The 16,333-nt window shown below is 42.0% G+C and overlaps 1 long non-coding RNA gene across 2 annotated transcripts; it reads right to left on the bottom strand.

Moving 5' to 3' along the window:
• Nucleotides 1-566: 566 nt before the first annotated feature.
• LOC112161211 lies at nt 567-6,579 on the bottom strand. 2 transcript variants are annotated; one of them, XR_002921818.2, is made up of 3 exons: nt 6,444-6,579; nt 1,189-1,324; nt 567-1,107 (listed from the first exon to the last, which is right to left on the bottom strand). It is a non-coding gene; the product is annotated as an uncharacterized LOC112161211 (long non-coding RNA). The 2 variants fall into 2 exon arrangements; XR_002921819.2 differs by having other exon boundaries at nt 1,189-1,327.
• Nucleotides 6,580-16,333: the final 9,754 nt, after the last annotated feature.

Raw genomic sequence — 16,333 nt, forward strand, 5'->3', positions numbered from 1 at the left:
CCGTAGATCCTGTGGCCATCCCATAATAATTTCAAAGCTTCCCGTGTCCCCGACACGTTTGTTTTGACTTCATTGGTGGATTTTTAAGGGTTTTTTGAGCCCTATATGAGATTTGGAGATGTAGAACTTTTCATTTTTATTTGCTCTGGGATGGATATGTCGGGTCTTAATACATTTTGTTTGTCTTGTTTGGTCCGTTGGAGGGGGTGGAGGTGGAGGGGTTACTTCACCTGCTGAGTCTCAAGTTTAATTTGCGGCTCAGGATCCAGACCTGTAACAGGTAACGCTGCACCTGTTCTTTGAGCGTATTCTGTCCCAGAGCTGCAGCCGGCTCAGAAATGATTGTTCTGATTAATATCCCACCAGCAAGTTTGAACGTGTTTTTATTTTGTCTCTAGTTGTGCTGAAGATGAGAAGGTCCTAACCAGGACAAATCCTGGCTTGTTTTCTTTTCAAGTCCCTGTGACTCAAATTTATGCACGTCTTTGTTTTCTTCTGGAAAATGACATGGAAAACACACATCAAACGGTTTTTCATATGTAAAGAATTCGGCTAAGAAGGCCGCTTTAATAGAAAGTCCTTGATATTTTCACAACAAGTCAGAAAATGAGGAAATCAAAAGTCCGATAATGATGCGCGGGTCCAAATGTGGAGCCTAATGCATTTCTGTTTTCACTCCTCTTGAATACATTAGCATATGTTGACTGTTTGTCTGCCTTAAGACGCCGTTATGTGGGGCAGACTGCTGACCGGCGGTTCCAGGCTGCTTCAGGATCTCACGCCAGCGCCGGGAATGTAAAGAAGGAAGCGGCGCTAAATGCATCCGCATAAGCAGCTGAGCCCCCCCCGTTCACACGCGCTGACACCGGCGCACATGGGAACTGCTGTGTCTGCTTTATGCATGAGGACAGGTAAAAAACACAGGAATCCACAGCGGACGCAGACTGTAATTGAATGTGACTCCCTCTGTACACTCTCCATAGCTCGGGGATCCGGCCGGTAATTGGAATATACAGCTCCCCAAACCAACTCCACGGAGAGGCCGGCTGTCAGGTGCTGATGGCCCACCTCTGGTTCAGCCGTGTTGCCGTGGCGTCGTATGTCATGCTAACAACATTCAAGGTGAGCTCCTGGATTAAAGATGCATGGAAAACTTCACTTTATAATTTCCAGGATCAGTTCGCTCACATGAGGCTGGAGGAAAGAGGAATGACGGTTTGTGCTGCAGGTGGGACCAGAACCACAAAACCAATCACCTTCTGACTGGGATGCATCCAGGACGAGGATGTCAGCGATGATCCCGGCATCATCATCATCCTGGAATCTGCTTTTACAGGAACATGAAATGACAAGAAAATATGCAGATGTCACTTAAAAACCCTGATCTGGAGGAAAGGATTTCCTGATTGGATTCCTATCAGTCACAGATACACGGATCCTAAATTCCTCCTAAAGTTGTTCTGGACAGGAAACATCTGGATTTGTGTCAAATCTTAAACAAATCAAAGATCCGTCAAACATAAAACTACTTGAGAAGTTCTTAACTTTTTCCTTTCTGCTCAATCATGAGCTTTTATGTCCTTTAAACCTTAAGCCACATTCACACCGACCACTAAAACTCGTGTGTAAACACACATAAACCCGTGTTCCAGGCCTCCTCATTCAAAAGTCTCACATTCACACGTCGCTATGCAGGTTTTCAAGTCTTTCTGGATCACCGATCACGCAGGAATTTAACTGGTTTGACTGATAGAATGCAAAACAACTGAACTTTGACCAATCAGGGACTCCAGTTTGGTCATGGCGTTTGGATAGCGTCCTTTCAACCCACAGAAGTGATCCTGAAGGAGAAATAAATAATTGCAGTTTGTGCCCAGCTGGAAATACATAAAACCAAGGCAAGAAAAAGGGGGCGGGGTTAGTGGAGCAGGACTGAGCGGTGGAGGTGTGGCTTGGAAAAACTAAAGAAGTTGATTTAGGGTTTGTTACCGTTTAACTCTGAAGGCTCTCAGCATGCGATGACATCACACTCTGGATCAGCACGACATCACTGCTCCTTCCAGGAGAAAGATTTCTAAATCCTGACAAATTCAACCTGAGCTAACCGAAAAAAAAAGATCAATATGTTGTTTTTTATTTATAAAGCTCATATTTTGCTGCTGTAGTTAAAATCCGTCTTTCATAAAATGAAGGTTATTCTGTTTAAATACTTTAAAAGAGTTTTTTTCTGTGAATCTTTTCATGATTTAAAGTTGGGTGAGAAACTCTTACATATAGCAGCTCTTCACAGACTCTAAACTTGAAACCTTCTGATATGATTCTCCGCCCGTATTAAAGATTGCAGCAGGAATGAAACATTTGCATGTTCAGGGAAGTGTAACGCTTCGGAAGCGTTCTGCTCTTCGCTGCTTTCATTTCTCTAATCTCTGCATCGCTCATCTGTCCAGCCTGAGCTCTTCTCTCTTCTGACCATCCTCTGCTGGTTTCAGCCACTACTGAGCCTTGAATCTTCCTCACATCAATAGTGAAACACGTAATTATCATATCATAATTGCAGTCAAGATGGCTTTGACAGAAACCATTTCCCGTATCTAATACAGCACTAATCAAATCTGTTCCCCCACTCGCTAATGCGACCTCTGGTGATTGAGTTCTGGACATTCGTCTGTGCGCTTTGGCGGCATCCAGAACCCAGGGGTTCATCAGACAGTTGAAGCCCAGCAATCAGCGGCTGGATCTATGTTTCAAAGGATCGATGAAGAGGAGGAGGAAGAGCAGGGAAAGTGGTCCTCGTAGGTTCTGAGAAAGTCTGTCGGCTCCGATCGGTGGCGGTCTGAAGCTGCGTTCAGCATTTCTGTTTATCCCATGGAGTTCACACTGGACAAGCAGAGAGGGGGTTCTCCTGTTTACACATGGCCACCACCAACAGTTGGAAGAGTCTTGGTGTGAGATTTCAAAGCGTGTCGATCTCGTCAATTTTGCTCCAGACTTTTATTTTCACAGCTCTATTCCGATTTATAAACGATTTGGTGTCACATGATTCTGGCCCAAACCGCAGTTATTCATCGCTCCTCCAAGATCACTTTCAAATGTTTGGCACTTCAGAGAATTAAAGGCGACGGCATCCATATGTCACTACCAGGAGGGTACGGTGGCCGACATAGCTCACTTAAACGCAAAAGACACAACACACCGATGTTGTCGTGTTATGACTTTTGTTGTCGTGTTATGACTTTTGTTGTTGTGTTGTGACTTTTGTTGTTGTGTTGTGACTTTTGTCGTTGTGTTGTGACTTTTGTTGTTGTGTTGTGACTTTTGTCGTCGTATTTTGACTTTTGTCGTCATGCTTTGGTTTTTGTTGTCCTGTAATGACTTTTGTTTCATCTTGTGACTTTTGTCATTATGCTTCAGGTTTTGTCGTCGTGCTTCGGCTTTTGTCATTGTGCGTTGTTTTTTGTTGTTGTGTTGTCTTTTGCATTTATGAGTCGTGTCGACCGGAATCGCTTATTTGTGAAGTTCTCTACTTCCTCTCCTGAGTTCGTTGGACTTACCTGTCTACATACAGATGATCCATCCCGGACTCACCTGATCTTCTCTGATAAGCAGGTTGTTACTCCTAAGACCGTAGATCACCTGGGACAACCAGGTGCTAAGTTTCTGAAATCACATGGGATACTTTCTTCTGTTTCCATGTGATTGTCCCAAATTGGGTAAATGCAAAGTGTTGAGTCACAGAGGACATCTGCTGCACCAATGAAGGCAGGTCACATGACTTGATTTGCTGTGGTGACCCCTGGAAGAAGCAGCCAATAGGAGGGGAGAGCCAAGTCGGATTTGCCTGTTTTGTTGTCTAGTGGGCACCCAGTCAAAATGTGAGACAGCCACAGTTTTACCTCATAAATACTAATTGGTTTAGAAAAAAAAGGTGTTATTTGCATGTGCTCATCAGTCAAACATCTGTCCTGGTGTTCAGGAGATCCAAAGACGCCCCTGAAGGATCCAGACTGTCAGTCCTAATCACAGAACTGAGGGTTTGCTAACCCTCCACCTCAGTTTGCACACATGAGTGACTCCTGGTGAGAACTTTATTGCTTTTTGGCGTGTTAATTGCTGGATGAAAAGCCTTTTTGAGTGGTGTGCATACGTACCAGCTGATTAATGATCATGCAGTAAGTGCAGGTTTAATAAACACAGCTTGTTCTTTTGTTTCTGGGCTTCGTCGACTGGAAGTCTGTCAGAGGAAGCAAAGCCTGAGTCGACCACACAGATGGTGGAAGATCAGCTGTGAAAACATGTTCAGTTCTGAAAGAGACAGAAATCTTTAAAGATAGTAAAAAGTATATTCTAGGATGGATGGATGGATGGATGAGTAGATGGATGGATGGATCAATGGATGGACGGATGGATGGATGGATGAGTGGGCGGATGGATGGATTAATAGATGGACGGATGGATGGATGGACAGATGAACGGACGGATGGATGGACGGATGGATGGATGGATGGATGAGTGGATGGATGGATGGATGGATGGATGGACGGACGGATGGATGGATGAGTGGGTGGAAAGAAAGCTCTCCAAAGTCTTAGCTGGTAGGCTGAGGTGTGCCTGAGGATGGATCTCCAACAATAAGTGATTATTGCTCTAACAAGGCTGGTGGCTGGAGGGGATGTTTGTAATGTGATTGATGCTGGCTACTATTTGTCTCGACCAACTGACAAGTGACCAGGCCGTTCCCCCCGTCTGGGTCAGCCAGAGTTCAACAGGAGCCAATGATTAATCCAGGAAGGCCTGTTGTTCACAGTCAGACATGAAAACATTTGATTCCATCAGAAATGGGACTTTGCAGAGAAGTTAAAGCTGATATTTGCCGTACCCAAAAGTCACGAGTCTTCCAGAGCTGTAGTTTAACGTTGACTTTTGACTCTGTTTGCCAGATATTGGTGATTTCCTTTCTTCCAGTCCCAGCCCTTCTTGGTTTCATCCCTTTAACGAGTGATAGAGTTACAAAGAAATAGTGGAAACTAAAGCCAGATAAAGAGAAAGTCAGACAGGGGAGAGAAGCAGAGAGGTTTGCATGTAGCGAGGAAAGGCGAGGCATGTTGAGTAATGAGGGCTGCTGCTCCCAGAACAATCAGGGTCTCCATTTTGCCGCGTGTTTCTACCTGATGTATAGCATGAGCTGTGGGAGCTGCTGTAATAAGACCATTTGGGCCTCTCATTGGAGAGCATTAGCAGCAAATATCTCCTGCAGGTCCAAAGAAAAGCTGCAGGGCTAAGAAAGAGCAATGTTATCTGTGCTGCTCATTTGGTCCAGCGGTGATGTAAGCTGCAGCGAAACGCTGCTGTCAGCGTCTGCTTAGAGGATCCGCCTTCAGGATGGATTCACACATTGGTTCTTTTTACTGTTCACACTATTGTTTTCTTGTATATGAAAAAATGTTTATTATGGTCTAAGAAGCCCTAGAAGAACATTTAGTTCCATTATCTGTTGCTGGTAGTTACCCATCGACCAGAACAAGTAAATGAGGAAATAGCTCTCAGTCTTACAGCAATGGAGAATCATGGATCTGCAGTGGTGTTTGATACCATAAGGCATTGAGAGATTTAACTTTCGAGGGTAGCAGGATGTTACCCAGTTCACCGGGTAACTAGAGGTCACAAAATGAACAAAAACTATCATCCATCCATTTCATTTGGTCACAGGGGCAGCAACTGAGCAAAGACTTCCAGACTTCCTTGTCCCCGGCCACTTCCTCCAGCTCTTCTGGAGAGACCTCGAGGTGTTCCCAGACCGTTCAAGAGACGTAGTCTCTCCAGGGTTTTCTCCGAGGTCTGGGAGGCGCATAGGAGGCATTTGGACTAGATGCCCAAACCAACTCAACTGGCTCCTCTGGGTTTATCAGAGCAGCGGCTCTACTCCGAACTCTTTCCGGGTTACAGGCTCCTCCCCTTATTTCTAAGGGAACAACCTGTCACCCCAACAGAGGAAGTTCCTTGTATTCAGAACCTAGTTCTTTAGGTCAGGACCAAAGAGGAGTATTGGAACCAAGATCGGCCACTAAACTGAGAGGTTCCTTTTAATTCTCAGCGAATCGGCACGACTGTATGACAGCTCTCATCCCTCTGTTTCAATCATCCCTCACTGATAACCCCAAGACGCTTAAACTCCTCCATCTGTGGCAAGAAAAACTCCACACACCCGGAGAGGACAAACTACCTGAACAAAACCAAAAAGCAGCAAACGGACCAAAGCAAGAGGAGGATCTCACCACCTGGAGATCTCACCATCAGAGGAAACGAGGTGAGGTGATCACTGACCTAAATCCTGATAGAGTATTATCCTCTTAGATTTAAAGATATTCAGTCCAAACCTAAACCTGAAGGTTGGACTGCTGTAACGGGTCAGTCTGTGGACTCAGTAAAGAAGTTGATCCACAAACCTGCTGTTTGGGTCCTGAGTGAAACCAGGAAGTAGAACCACATCCATCCTGTCTTCAGGTCTTTACACCAACTTACTGCTGCTCACTTTGTTTGAGAATTGTGGACTTTGGTTTGGTTTTTGTGAGTTATGTTCTGGGTTCTGGTCATGTTCTATTTTGAATTGTCCGTCAGTCACATCAGTTTCAGGTTTGTCATGATCCACAGCTGTCTTCATTTCAGTTAATTGCTCTCGGTCTATTTAAGAGTCTGGTTTCCAGTTCTTCCTTGTCAGATCATCTGTTCTCTTCAGCCACCATTTTGTGTTTCTCCGTGGGTTTTTTCTCAAGGTCTGGTTTATTTATTAAACGTTTTAAGTTTGTGCCACAGATGCCTGATCTGCTGTGGTTGAGTCCTCCAACAATTCCTGACCCTTTGGGACAGCTGTGGTTGTGTTTAGACCTGTTGGTCCCACATGAACCAACTGGATTCTGGGCTCAGGGACCTACCACCTGCTGGTGTGTGACTGGTAAACAATGATGGGATGTCACACATTTACCTAAAGAACGCATAAGTAGCATCTTAATTAGAAAAGCAAACAGATTTTTTTTCTAGATCTTTCCCTTCTTCTAATAGATGTTTTCTCTGTTTGATCACATTCACATAAATGACAATGAGATCTGATCCTCGTAGAACTGCAACGACAAAATTTACCAACAGGAAAGACTTTTTTTCAGCAGCCACTGCCGCCGTTATCTGTGGCGCTTGGATGAGAAACGCAAAGATGAAGCTAAACAAACACTCAGCTAAGAGTTGAAGTCTTTTAAAGAAAAAAAACCCCAGTACAAATAGGAAAATAACCAAGAAGTAAAACTCTCAAACACTGTGACCCAACGACAAAAAGAGTCAATTATTAGTCATAAGAAAGTTTTCAAATGTGTTTTGTCGCTGTTTACAATAGCAATATGCATTCCAAACTTTGCAAATAAAGTTTTAAATTAAGTTTCAAGATGCAAGTCATCAGCTAAAACTCAACCTTTGTTTACATTTTAAATGCTTCCATACATTAAATAGATGCCTAACAAATTAGAAGTTATATTTTTTCTCAGTTTAAACTTTTATAAACATGTGTTAAACAAACAGTCCACCTCTCCACACATCAATGACTCTGTCCTCTTCAGTGCCCAGTAGATGCCGTTGTCATGGCAACTGCACACACCAAGTTTATTTATTTAAGCTTATAAATGTTGACATTCCTTATTTAACATGTAAAGACAAGACAAAAACTCATTTAGAAATGACCTCAGACTCTTCTAGAGATAATATCCCTGGAGAAAATGTGACATCAGTGCAATGATGTATGTTAACCGCTGACCACCAGAGCTTTTAACTCATCTGACGTGATGTACAGACGTCATTGAAAGTTATGGAAAACCCCCACCTGACACAGGTCTTCTTCCTGGAACAATATCAGCGAGTGGTGGTTGAAAATGATGCTTCTATTTTGGGATTAAATCCCACCTTAAGAGTTTCTGTGAAGCACAGTCCAACACTTGACTGTCGTTGATCATCTATTGATCTGTTCCCAAAGCATCCCCATTGGTCTAATAAATACGATTATCCTACTTTTAAATTTAAAAAAAACCTGTGTCGTTTTCTAGGACTTAGTTTCTTCTGGTTTGGGAACCTCTCACACCCCAAACCAAACAAAGTAGGAGCAATACTGGTTACTACAAAGTTCTGATTCCAGCCCAGGCAACGAAAATAAAGACGTACATGGATCTATTTATCTGCGAATGGACGTATCGGAATGGAGCAGGGAGCTTATGGTTGTGGTTTCTAACAGTGATGTGCCGTTCGGTGAGGCAGGTGAGGCAGTGCTTCACCTGCAAAGTATTGCTTAAAAAATACATAAATGAAATACCATGAAAACACTATTTAATTATTCAAAATAATAATTAAATGTTACTTCTTAGACATGTCTATTCCATGATTACCTTTTTCTGTGAGGGTTTTTCAACACTACTTTGGTAAAAAGAAAAATTAGCGAATTTCCGAGTTTCCTGATCAAATACAGGTGAAATCGACAGGTGAGGCAGCAGCAGCTTATACCTCCACTCTGCTAAAACAAACACTGACTGGAGCTGCAGCTGACGCATGCGTGGTTTGTTTCTGTCTTTCTGTCATCATACAATAAAAGTATTTCATTTTTCTATTTCTCGACATCTGTCTGATTATATTGGTCCCAATTTGGGACTAATTTAGTCTTTTTAAAAATGCGCTTTAGAAAAACACTAGGTGAGACGAACAGTACGTCTGCCTCCAGACAGAGGGCGCTGGTGAGCCCAGAGAAAGTGACACAGCAGATAAAGAATAATAGAATTAGTGGTAGCAAGTCAAGTGCAGCTGTTCTTTAATATCGTTCAGAACCATTTTCTAAATGGAGGAGTACGTGTCTAAACTCAGTAATTTGCTTAGACTCGTCACTGACAGTGATCTTCATCGAGACAGAGAGACTTTGAAAACTGAAGAAAGAAAAGGAAGACTTCTAGAAATGGGTTATTAATGCGTTTCTTCAGAAGGAGCTTCATCTCAAACTAAAAGTAAGTCAGTTATAACAATTTGGGTGATTTTTTTTCTAACCGTTGTCAATCAAATGGTGAATGAGCTGCTCTGTAGGGTTCATATGTTTGTAAATCTGCCTCACCAGTCGTTAACCTCACCACACTTCACTGGTTTCTACGTAACTACAAGCTTTTTCAAACAGAATATTTCTGTCTGCTCCTGATTCACCACAATTTGAATAAAGAAATACTTAGAAATTCAACTTTAATCTAAATGTTTCTTTATATATATGTGTCCTCTATCACAAGACAATGTTAAAAACAGAAAAATCTGTTTTTTTTATTCGTCTTTAAAACCTCCTTCTTAAATTGTTTTTTGTGCTAAATTATCATTTTGATCTCTTGAAAAGTTTCATACAGAAATTAAGAATAAAATATGTGTTATTGTGATTGGAAAAGGAAAAAATAAACATCAAGCCCTCCTTTACATTTCCTGCGTTTTGAAGTTAGATATTTTGGAGAATGACTTTGTTCTTTTCTCGTCTTTGATTACTGAACGTCTGACAAATGTCTGTTGTCCTTACCCCATCCACCCATTAGATGCAAATGAAAAGCAACTTCTTTTGTACTCAGGTATGTTTCATTATCCACAGCATGTCACGGAGCGCGGACGAGAGGAAAAATGAGGTAAAGTCAAACCGGAGATTTCTTCCAAAAAAAAAAAGCAAAATTGATTTCCAAAGAAAAGCCAAAGTGACAGCCTGTTTATACACCAATCAAAGCAAACACATCTGAATACATTCGGAGAGATGGGATGCATTTGACTCATGTGACAAGTGATAGGGCTTTATTGGAAGCTATCTTAAGTGTCAACGCGAATAATTCAAGCAAACGTTTTGAAAACATATGTAAATACGCGGCGTTCGCTGGCCGGGCTGAGGGCAATCAGCGCCTCAAAGCCCGCTCAAATTACAGAAACCAAGCGAGGCAAACCGCCGCTCAACGCTGAAGGGAAAGAATGAGAGCTGCGGGCGGCGGCGACAGCTTTTATATGAAAGACAATTGCAGAGACAGACCTTATCCTAAACTGTATACAGAAGCAATCAGTCAGAATGTTCAGGGATTATGCTGATTGCAGAAAAAGTGCTACTATCAAGAGCATCATCATAAACATGCATGGCAGCGAGTGGAGCAGCAAAACGCTTCCCATCCCGCTCTTTCAATGACACTTTCATTGTCTGAATATTTGTTGGAGAAAGCAGAAAATGAGAGCGTGCAGCGAGCAGGGAGGGGGCGGTTTGCTGCAGAGGGAGAGTAGAAGGCGATAAAGACTCTGTGAGTGGCAAGTGTACATGGATAGCTTCACATCAACTGCCAATATGTTGTGAGGCGGCGGTAACAGGCAGAGGTCTCCGGGGAGGGCTGCGGCAGAGCAGGCCAGCAGCAGACGGAGAGGAAAACAATTTCTGGTGCCAATAACCCCGAGCGGCGCAGATGAAAAATGTTTTAATATTTGCAGCTGCTTTATGGCAGCCGGGGTGACAGTGATGGAGTCCATGTCAGCTTTTTCCTTTTAAATGTCATGCTCCGTCTTGAGCTGTCGTGTGCAGGAGTGTGTGCACAATTGGTCTTTTCCTCTTGTAAAGTGCTCAAACCCCTCCCCCCTTCGCCGGCGCCACCGCCCCTCCCCCGCACGCCTCCTCCCTCCATCCTGAAGACGTTCAGCTGTCAGATGAAACTCCCCAAAGCCAGCAGCCATCATTTAGATAATCACTTCCTCCTCTTTGCATTTTATTTGGATTTGATTATTTTTCATCTGCAGCAACATGGAAACCATAAATTACATGGTGTCCCAGATGTCTCTGCAGAAATCAAACATGCAGAAAGAGTCGGCGAATGGAAAGGCGTTTGAGAGTTCTCAACTTCCCCCGCGGCTGGAAAACGCCGCAGCAAAGGTCACATGTTCAGGTGGTTCCGGAGGCTCCTGAATGCGTCTTTTTGTTCCTGACCTGCTGCACAACCTCCTGACCCAGACGTGCCCCCACTTAGCGGGGTCAGAGGTCAGACCAGTTACCATAGGGAAGACTCCTCTGGCGATGAAAGGCTTTTCATTTGGCTAATGGCATCATCAGTTTAAGCAGAAGGAAAGAAACTTCCTTTAAAAAGTGAAAACTACCAGACCTGTCAATCACCGTCAGGTTAGAAAAAGATTTAAAGTCCCACTTTGACAATTTTTTTATTTTAAAAAATCTTTTGCAGACGTGTTTTAATGATGATTATTAAGTTTTTAACCAAAATCCCACAACATATATGTCTTAAAAAGCCATTTTTCATGTTGATCTGAAGCCTCTGTTTCCAAAATCTCCTCTGAGGAGGCGTGGCTTTTGGTGCTCCGCCCCTAATCCCCCCAGGCTATTTATGATAGCTCTGTGTCTCGCTAGCATTAATCTTCATTCCTATGGTTCTGATCCGGATGTCAGCTGGACGAGGAAGTGAAGATCTTCATGGACAGAACTTCCTCCAAAATCCTGATTCTTTCTCCTTCCAGTTCACCAAAGACTCTTTTAGCTAATTCTCCAATGTTTATTGACTGTGATCAATACATTCAATCATTGGTTTCTCAGAGTTCTTGATAAAATAATCAAAGCTAACATCCAAATGCTCTTTCATTGATTTACAATCCTTTCCAACTGCGGTCAAATGAGCCGCCGTTCACATTTCCGTGGTCACATCAAGAAGCTCCGTGGAGTCTGGTGGAGATTTTCCAGCGTTCTCAGTCCTGCTACCGTAAGTATTGGATGAAACTCACACAAGAGTGAATCAGTCAGGAAACTAATATTGAGTCATGAAATAAAAAAACATAGTTTAAAAAATGTACAATAAAGAACAATAACATGCAGATTATCCAGCATAGTGATGAAGACTTTCTGATATGTTAGTTAGTAATATGCCAATCCTAAAGAAACATATTTAAAAATGTAATATTTAAAAAATATGAGCAATAAGAAAAGTGAGTTATTTTGTCTATATGATGTGTGGAGACTCTAGAATCAACATGTATTGATGTTCATTATCAGTGGTATTTTTTCCTGTTTTGTTGTTTTGAGTGGAAAAAATTGTGGCAGTTTGTATGTTAATTAAGTAAAAAGGTTTGAATTATTACGTTATCTTTTTCTGTTCCCTTTCATTGTCACCAAAATGAAAGTCTGTGTGCTGCTTTGATTTGTTTTTGAAATAGTTTTGTGGTAAATAAATAAATAAATAACAGCTATTTCATACTGGGTGTTCTGATAGAAACTCATTTTGCAATAATCTGTGTATGTATGAATAAAATTTAAATTTGTGAGTTTACAAAACTTGAGTTTTGTTGAGAATCGTCTAAGAAGAACCTTCTCTCAGTCTGTTTCTTTCCAGCTGATTTACATTTTTGTTTGTTCTACTGAAAGTTTCTAATATCTGAACATTATAAACTATTTTTACCTTTTCCCTATTTTATGTTGTTTTTAGTGTCCTGAACGCCAGTCCTCAGATGGCACACAGGAATGTGTGTGTGGTCATGCATCCCTAACAAGAGCAGACGCTTTCTTTAATAAAAAAAAAAACATTTTCAATTAGAAGAGTTGGTCTGCAGCAGCGCAGCAGGACAGGCCTGGCTGCATGCCGTCTGGAGGCAGCTCACTGAGCTCGTGCACTCACCTGCTGTTTCCATCAATGGGATGCTGAAGTGTAATCCAGAGCTGGACTGCTGGACCTGCACGGGATATTTCACCACTAATAGAAGTCTCTTCCCTGAGGCCGGACCCCCTGACAAAGGTGTTAGAGTGCAGAAAATCACAGACTCGCCTTTGTTTGGTGTTTTCTTTAGTTTTTTCCTTCATTCATGAGGTAACACAATAGTCATTTTTTGTTGCTTTAAAGTCTCCCTCCAATGAAAATCCTGTTTTTAGAGTTTTTATCATGTCTGTGTGTCATTTTTGTTCTGAAAGAGAACAAATGTAATTAGAAATAATTTAGTTTTTACATTTCCGAGTATTTCTCCTTTTAAATCAATCAAAGTGTCTTGGACAGACTCTGTTTGAATGAATGATCTTCTTTCCATCAACAGCTCTGCTGCACATGCACTAAACCCTCATCTGTTCCTAGTGTCTAGTTCAGGTTCTGGAGAAGAGAAGATGGTATCTTCACATTGACTGCAGTCAAATGAGCCGCCGTTCACATTTCTGTGGTCAAATCAGCATCACTGGATTTTTGGTGTGAGTTTCATCCAATACTTACGGTAGCAGGACTGAGAACGCTGGAAAATCTCCACCAGACTCCACGGAGCTTCTTGATGTGACCACGGAAATGTGAACGGCGGCTCATTTGACCGCAGTTGGAAAGGATTGTAAATCAATGAAAGAGCATTTTGATGTTAGCTTTGATTATTTGATCAAGAACTCTGAGAAACCAATGATTGAATGTATTGATCACAGTCAATAAACATTGGAGAATTAGCTAAAAGAGTCTTTGGTGAACTGGAAGGAGAAAGAATCAGGATTTTGGAGGAAGTTCTGTCCATGAAGATCTTCACTTCCTCGTCCAGCTGACATCCGGATCAGAACCATACGGCTGGACATTACCCAGATTGATGGATGTTTTTTATGAAGATTTACACTAGCAAGACACAGAGCTATCATAGTCAGACAGGGGGGGATCAGAGGCGGAGCACCAAAAGCCACACCCCCTCAGAGGTGATTTTGGAAACAGAGACTTCAGATCAACATGAAAAATGTTTTTTTAAGACATTTATGTCATGGGATTTTGGTTAAAAACTTCATAATCATCATTAAAACACTACTGCGATTTTTTTTAGATTAAAACATTTTCATAGGGGGACTTTAATTAATATATTAATATATAATAACCAGTAATGATTGTTATTTCCAAATGACTGGTCTGGAAGTGAGCAAAGCAGTTGGGACAACAGGTAGAAGATGTGGCCATCTTAAGAGAATGCATTGTTCATGTTTATGTCTGAGGGTTAGTTTGGTCACACCTGTCTGTTCTGCAAAAACTCAGACATCCTCTCAGAGAAATTTCAGCTTCTTATTATTAATATTGACACTGACAATTGATTTAAGTGACGCCTATAAAAATGTGGACTAAGAAAACAAAGACTGGAAAGAAAAAGTGGTGGAAATTTGACATAAGATGCACACGAGGAATTATATTTCTTAGGCAACAATTCCCGTCTAGGTCTCCCAGAGAAGTTTAAATTCAAGTTTACAAAATGTAAATGTAAAAATTGTAAAATGTCTTTACTAACATCGTGTCTGAATTTGATGCAGGAAGAACATTTAAACCTCCTCAAAGTTCCAAAGAAAACAATCAGTCTGTTTCATCCCTGAAATGATTTCATTTGAGCTTATCTGAGGTCAGATGGAAACATTTGGACGGCGGATTTGTAAAGAACTAAAACAAGTGAAGTAAATGTAACCTTGTCTAAGTAAAGTTAGTGAAATCTGAAACAAAAACCTAAAGACCCAAACATGTGGTGGGGGGGGTCTGAACTCCAGGCAAACATCTCCGCCGTCATCCGTCACGTTTCTGTCCACTGGAACTAAAGGCCGGCCCCTCGCTCTGCGATGCGTGTCCTTATTAAACTGCTTAATCAGTAAACCACTCTGGGGAACACAGTTAAAAGAGAATTAGCCTGAAAAAAATGAAGGAAAGGAGCCGTGGAAATGCTGAGGAGACTCTTCGTCCGTCTCCAGTGAGAAATAAAAGCAGAAAAGGAGCTGAGGTTGAGGCCATAAAGAGCAGAAGAGAGGACGCGGAACTGTTTGCTGTCATCCTGAAGAGATCATTTAAGCCTGTTGAGATGATTGTATCACTGTCTTTAGAAAAAGCAAATTAAAAGCACCTCCAGGTGGATGGGTGAAGCATCTGGAAGCTCTGAGTCCTCCAGCGACTTCGGCAAAACCGGACTTAGAGAAGCTTAATAGGAGATTTGTTTGACAAGAATCCAAAGCCGATGAGATGTTTGAAAAACATCTAAATGGACCAGAGGGAGGCCGGATCGGTCATCGCTCAGCTTTTCTGTCTGTTCAGCAAAAAGCAGCACCTGTCTCTCATGGTAACGACCTCTGAATCTGAGTAACTGATGCAGAAGTTTTAACTTTTATTTACGTTTGACCACATGTCAGAGGACTCCCTGTTGTAGATTATGAAGCAAAAGTAGATTCATTTGCATTTTTTTTTCGGTTTAAAAAAAAAAGTTATATATATATATATATATATATATATAAAAAACATTCTTTTTTTTCCGACAGAACTTAAGGTCATCCAAATGATTAAGAAAGTGACAATCCTCTTCGAACTGCGCATTATCAGCAATGAACAGACAACACGAAGCCTTGAACCATCGATGCAAAGCAGAGGGTGCATTTTCCACAGAACTTTAGGGTTATCCAGATGATTACGTGAGTGATAATCCCCTTAAAAGTTCGCATGATAAGCAATGAATGAACAACACGGAAGCTTGAACCATCGAGGCAAAGCGGAGGTTGCTTTTGTAAAGTCTGGTTATTTCTGATAATGCGTACTTCAAAGTCCATTATCCTACTGACACCATTGTCTCTTACTAAAGAAATATGCTTTTAATCAAATTTTAGTTGTTTAATCTTTTTTAGGATCAAGTTGCTTCTTGACAGAAAGCAGACTGTTTGATTGGTGGTGCGGCATGTTGTCATGGTAACAGCGACAGAGCCCGCACCAACTTCAAAAGCAGCAACAAAAGAAAGTGATGTTTAAAGTTATCTAAATAATGAAAACATACGTGTGAGAACAAGAGCAGTTGAGTCAGGATTCTATTATTGGGTTTTTCACCCACAGCCGTCTCTATTTACTTCATCACCCTCAGTGTATTGAAGTGTTGTTCAGTTCATTATTGGTCATCTGAGCAGGTCATCTGCTCCGTCAGCCTTTATGTTTCTCAAAGCTTTTTGTCATGTTTTGGTACATTTTTAAATAAGTTTCTGCCACCAAAGTCTGGTCTCCTGCGTTTGGGCCCCCTACCACCACTTCCTGACAGAATGACCACAGTGGAAGGGGTTTCTTCCACAGCAGTCCTCGCCGTTTCATACCATGCTACGCCACATGGTTTTCCTGCAGCCATCTTTGCGTAATACCTTTTCATGTCCAACCATTCCGTCCATGGGGGGGATTGTCAGAGACTTCCTTGAAACTTCCTGTTCCTGAGGAAGGTCTCCGGGGCCGCTCCTCTTCGTGACTCTGTTCCTGAGGAGGGTCTCCGGGGTCGCTCCTCTTCGTGACTCTGTTCCTGAGGAGGGTCTCCGGGGCCGCTCCTC

The sequence above is a fragment of the Oryzias melastigma genome, linkage group LG3 (assembly GCF_002922805.2).
Source record: "Oryzias melastigma strain HK-1 linkage group LG3, ASM292280v2, whole genome shotgun sequence".
NCBI lineage: Eukaryota > Metazoa > Chordata > Actinopteri > Beloniformes > Adrianichthyidae > Oryzias > Oryzias melastigma.